Source organism: Neoarius graeffei, chromosome 3, assembly GCF_027579695.1.
Source record: "Neoarius graeffei isolate fNeoGra1 chromosome 3, fNeoGra1.pri, whole genome shotgun sequence".
NCBI classification, from domain to species: Eukaryota; Metazoa; Chordata; class Actinopteri; order Siluriformes; family Ariidae; genus Neoarius; species Neoarius graeffei.
The window spans coordinates 51,051,373-51,057,710 of record NC_083571.1 but is presented as its reverse complement, the minus strand read 5'-3'; the positions used below and the strand labels follow the sequence as shown (position 1 = coordinate 51,057,710).

The 6,338-nt window shown below is 37.2% G+C and overlaps 1 long non-coding RNA gene across 1 annotated transcript; it reads right to left on the bottom strand.

Annotated features, from left to right (window-relative positions):
* Positions 1-258: 258 nt before the first annotated feature.
* On the bottom strand, positions 259-3,171 carry LOC132882816 (uncharacterized). Its single transcript, XR_009654231.1, has 3 exons — positions 3,090-3,171; positions 1,826-1,894; positions 259-1,137 (listed from the first exon to the last, which is right to left on the bottom strand). It is a non-coding gene; the product is annotated as an uncharacterized LOC132882816 (long non-coding RNA).
* Between the last annotated feature and the right edge of the window lie 3,167 nt (positions 3,172-6,338).

Below are 6,338 nucleotides of genomic sequence, written 5' to 3'. Positions count from 1 at the left end.
TCTTTACTTCTGAAAGACTCAGCCTCTCTGGGATGCTCTTTTTATACCCAATCATGTAACTGACCTGTTGCCAATTAACTTTAATATTACACAACTTTTTCAGTCTTTTGTTGCCCCGTCCCAAATTTTCTGAAACATGTTGCTGATGTCAATTTCAAAATGAGCATATATTTTTTCAAAAAACATTCAAATTTCTCAGTTGCAACATTTGATATGTTGTCTTTGTACTATTTTCAATGAAATATAGGGTTTCCATGATTTGCAAATCTTCACATTCTGTTTTTATTGAGGTTTTATACAGTGTCCCAACTTTTTTGGAATTGGGATTGTATATAGAATTTATTACTGTGCTGCAAAATATGCTTTGGTTTGAACCAAATGATTTTTCCTGCAGACAAGAACACAGAGGAGGGGCTCTGAAATCAGTCTCATACTCACTAGAACCTCCAACATAAAAGGTAGATTAAAAAAACAATTCAAGAAAAATGGCACATATAAAATGATCAGAGTAAACATGGCAACACTTAGCACTAACATGTCTGGCTTCCTGTCTGTGGCCTGGTTGGTGTCAGGAGAGACATTATAAGTCACTATACATGTGACTACACACACAAATACAGGCATTGCTGATAAAAATATATTCATTTCAAAAAAATATCTTGGAAGGATCCGGCACCCAATTGCAAATACAGATGCAAAGATGCATAGGGTAAAAATAGCGAAGGATGGGAAGAAAATAACAGCATGTGATGATGGAAATTTTTGAGTAAGAATGCTTTCTAATGTCACCAGCTGGTGAAGTAGATGCCCACAGAGCCTCGCTCCCAATAACAGTGCTCTCAAAATTATACAAATATTGTCTGCTTTGCAAATGTATATTACAACTGGACTCAGAATCAGCTCCAGCAGGTCACTGATTAGGAGGAAAATGGTGTTGACTGAGATTCCACCTCCACTCTTATGATGTTGGTACAGAATACTGAAAGTCCAAAGCAGAGCTGGAAAACCCACACATGCACCAGTGATGAGGAAGATGGAATAACGGGTTACTTTTTCTGTGTTTTCATAAAAATAGCACGTGGGAAAATTATGGTAACAGTCGTACATGGCTTGTTCTCGCTTCTGCTTCTTTATGTGCTGTAATAAAGTATGGTATGTGTAAGAAATAAAGCATTTTGGAACACGCTGTTATAAATAATAAATACTTAATTAGTGAAGGAGACCAACGTGAAGTGAAGCTGATTACTTTTTAGAAAAATATGTTCAGAAGTGTTTTATTGCATTTACATCACAGCAATGTCAATTATTACAACCTTAAATTTTGCTAAAGAATGGCACGTCTTATTTTTAGCTATTTTTAGTTCCACTTAATGTTGTGGAAAGTCCACATGACTGCATCCTGTACATTTCTGTTATCGTTGCTATATATAAACACTCCCTCAGCAGCCTCTGTTTTCTCCCTGGTTTTAAGTTGGGTTTTAAGCCCTGACACTGAAAACTCCTTCCATTAATGTTAAATAAATGTCTCTTTTACCATATCAAAAATTACATTTTTCTTTCTTTAATGACAGAACTTTTTTAACCAATTTATCAATAGTTGTCAATTATGAAGAATGTACTACATACAGGTCCCTGTGAAAGAGCTGCTATGATCAAAATGATAATGGATTAAAAAGAGCACATTAATATCAACTGCTATTTGAATTATAGCCAGAACTATTGTCAGAGCTGCAATACAGAAAATTAATCAAAAATCAATGGTACAATAATTTTATAATTATACTTACATTTAGAGTTATATTTGTATTTGAGTTATAGTACTTACCAATACCACTGAAGACCCAGAGGAATATAACTGACTGAAAACCAAACTGCAGTCACACAATATGTTTACCTGTAAAATATAGCAAAACTATGACATAACATATGGTACATATGGAATTGTGTGGTAAAGAAAGAAGCATTAAAAACACAAAACATAGTTCATATTTTAAATACTTCAAAGTTGCCAGCGTTTACCTTGATGACACTTTGCACACTAGTGGCATTATCTTAACCAGCTTCATGAGGTATTCACCTGGAAACTCTTTTCAATTAACAGGTGCCTCGTCAAAAGTTACTTAGTGCAGTTTCTTGCCTTTTTAATGCATTTGAGACCATCAGATAGAAAATATTAAATAACAAAAATACAGTCAGTAGCCCTATTCAACAACTGTAGTTATCCATATTATATCAATAACCGCTCAACTAAGTAAAGAAGAATGTCAGTCCATCATTAGTTTAAGAGATGAAGTGTCTTTTAATTAATATCAATAAATAAAAAAAAGCCCACTGAATTACATGTTGTGTACAAAATTTTTGGGAATTGAGCTTTTGGTTTTTGGTTGGAATTCCCATTTTTTTTTTAATGTTCCAGAATAAGAGCCTTCATTTAAAAGTAGTTTCTTCTTTCTTGTCATTTAAAATAAATTGTTTTATCACCATCATCATTCTCATCCTCCTCCTCATCATCATCACCAATATCAGCATCATCATCCTGTGTGCCTAAGTGGCACTTAGGGCCAACACAAAATACTTCCATCTCTCCAGGTCCTTTGCAAGTAACTCCCTGGTCTCGGTTGATATGGTTGTCTTTTCTGTTACTTCCACAGCAGTAATGTTCTGTGGTGAGGTTACTAACCCCAAGCATATTGCTAGAGCCTTGTTAGCCAGCATTACCCATTACTGCCCCTATGATGAGGACAAAGGAATGGACTTTGGGGGACAGAATAAGAGCATTCATTTAAAAGTAGTTTCTTCTTTTTTGTCATTTAAAATAAATTGTTTTAGATAACTTTAAAACACTTCACCTCCACATTAACATCACACCACACAAGCACACCAATGAAACCTTCATAATGTAAGTAAGCTGGACAAATCAAAAGTTGTTTTCTAATATCTTCAAAAAATTCTGGCATTAGAATAATCAGTACAATGCAATTTCATCAGTATTCTTTGCAACACATTTCTGAAAAGAATTAACCAGGATTTTATACACTGTCTACAAATATTCATTCATTTCAAAACTGCTGTTATGTGAAATAACTCACAGTTTTGTGCAGAACTCTGGTAACCTGGATTGGACTTAAATCCAACAGAATGTTTCATCTGTGAGTGAAAGCCTGTAGAAGATTGAAGAAAAAATTGAAAGAGGAAAAGAGAGTGATGGTATCATGTGTCATTTATACCACACCATGCTGAATTCTTGAATCTGATTGGTCAGAAAGTGTTGATTAACATCTATAACAACAGCTCGGACAATAATGCTGGACGTAACAGTCACAGTGATGCACTCATTTTAATCTTTATTAACTCATTTTCGGAAGTCACAACTTTCACATGGACTTGTATGGTGTATGCGCCACATAAGTTAAGATTAAAAGGTGTGTTATGTGTGTCTGTAGCATGGAAGATCCTTCAAGACTTGCTTTCCGATTTCTTGGTAACATGATAACTACCAGTATTTAATTTTTTATTCTCTCTTAATTTCAAGAGGGAGAGAAAAGCAAGGCTGGTGAAGGAACAAGTGTTTTATAGCTGATGTAACATAAGTGACAGCAGTTGATTGCAGATTGATTAAAAATTGGCCTGTAACATTAACTACGCTTTGCTACAGGCCATATCACATCACCAAGACACTGATTATTTTCATAACACAGCACACCTCATTGTGTTTCAATTCTCTCTCTCTCTCTCTCTCTCTCTCTCTCTCTCACACACACACACACACACACACACAAACAAATAAACAGACAAAATCTGAATAAGTTTATAAAATCATTTTGCAAAAGTCTGTAGGAGAAGTTAATGTTAATACCGTGGCATAACAAATCAAAACATTTTACAGGAGATTAGAGGGAAAAAGTCACAAAACTTGATCCTTGATTCTGTTCCTATTTCTCACTGTCCATGATAATTTAAAAAAAACATTCAATTTTATAAATGTCTTAATTCAAATAATTTTGAATCTATGAAGTTATATAGTGATAATTTATTTTATAATAATTTTATGTATAATATATATGTATACAGTATACTATATATTACAGCAGATTAATTTGAACTTTTTTTTTTTTACCAGGTTTATCGGTGCCAAACTTTAGGTGTTTGTTTAAAAAAAAAAGAGCACAAGAGCCACAGATATCCACTCAGCAACCACATAAATTTAAATATTAGCTGGATATTACAAGCTTTCTCTAATTCTGAAAGATTTGCTTGATAGAGAGTGCAAATTATCTTTTCGAGAAATATCCAAAAACTGCTTTATTAACAGACATGAAAAGTTATATTCATAAAAGTTGTGCTATTTGCCATGTTCACTGATGATGTCACCTACTATACTGTAGTATTTCAGTATAATGAACTGTGACAGCGGGAGCAAGTTCAAGCATCAGCTGTGTGTGAGGATTCCAGTAGAACGATCAGATAACATGTAATGAGTTTCACCTGTGTTTGATTACTGGCAATATATTTATGTGTCTCTCTTGCAGAGAACAAATAAATAGATTATCTCTTGCAGAGAACACACAAGCAGCAAAACACACACACGCCCAGAGAATCCACAGCTACTTTCAGAACAGCAGCAATACACAGTGCATGTGGCAGGGCATCCAGGCCATCATGAACTATAGGACCACACCACCTGCCTGTGACAATGATGCCTCCCTTCCAGATGAACTGAACAGATTCTCCACATGGTTTGAGGTACAGAACATCAAGGCAATGAGGAAGACCATCCCTCCTCCCAATGACCAGATGCTGTGTCTGACCACAGTCGATGTGAGGAAAACTCTACACAGAGTCAACCTACGGAAGGCTGCTGGACCAGACAACATCTCCAGTAAAGTGCTCAGAGGATGTGCGGACTATCTGGCAGATATTCTCACTGACATCTTCAACATCTCCCTGAGCAACGCCATCATTCCAAAGTGCTTCAAGATGACTACTATTGTCTGCATGGCAAAGAAGTCTTCGGTGTCCTGCCTCAATGACTACCGTCCTGTTGCACTCACACCCATCATGATGAAGTGCTTCGAGAGGCTCATCATGAGGCACATAAAGACCCTGCTGTCTCCTTCCCTGGACCCCCTCCAGTTCATGCATTGCTATATCCAGTCAACAATGCCATAGCCATCACCCTTCATCTGGTCCTTACCCACCTGGATAAAAAGGACACATATGTTTGACTGCTGTTCATAGACTTCAGTTTAGCATTCAACACAATCATTCCTCAGCAGCTACAGTAATTGGAAAACTGAGCTTGTGGGGCCTGAACACCTCCCTTTGCAACTGGATCCTGGACTTCCTGACTGAGGGACCTCAGTCAGTCTGGACTGGGAGCAGAACTTCCAGCATCTCCATGCTGAGAATTGGGGTCCCCCAGGGCTGTATGCTCAGTCCACTGCTGTTCACTCTGATGACTCACAACTGTGCAGCAATTCACAGTTCAAATCACATCATTGAGTTTGCTGATGACACCACTGTGATGGGTCTTATCAGTCAGAACAACGAGTCAGCATACAGAGAGGAGGTGCACTGGCTATCAGAATGGTGCAGAGTCAACAACCTGTCTCTGAACGTGAACAAAACAAAAGAGATGGCTGTTGACTTCAGCAAAACACTGAGTGACCACTCTCTGCTGTACATTGATGGCTCACTCATGGAGAACATCAATAGCACCAAATTCCTTGGTGTTCATCTGGTCAAGAACCTCACCTGGTCCCTCAACACCAGCTACATAGTGAAGAAAGCCCAGTAGCATCTCTACTTCCTATGAAGCCTGAAGAAAACCCATCTCCCATCACCCATCCTCACAATATTCTCCAGAGGGACTATTGAGAGCATTCTGAGCAGCTGAATCATGGTCTGGTTTGGGAATTGCAACGTCTTGGATCAGAAGACCCTGCAGCGGATAGTGAGGACAGCTGAAAAGATAATTGGAGTCTCTCTTCTCTCCATCAAGGACATTTACACCTTCTCTCCATCAAGGACATTTTTTTAAACTTATTTTTGCATGATTTTCAATTACTAACACTTTTATATAAACTGATATATCAGTGTATTAGAGTCTAATCCAAGTAACTGTATCTTGACATTACACCCAGTTATTATCAATTAAAGGAGATATGCAGATCCATGGCCTCACTTTCTGTGTATAAATGCCTTGAGACCTCAAGAATGGCATATGAATATTTTTAAGTATTAACAATAAATCTAAAATCGTAATTTTTATGATTAAAATGATTCATATAGGTAGCGGTCTGAGTGAATGACTGTGGCAGCGGGGGCGTGGTCAAGCG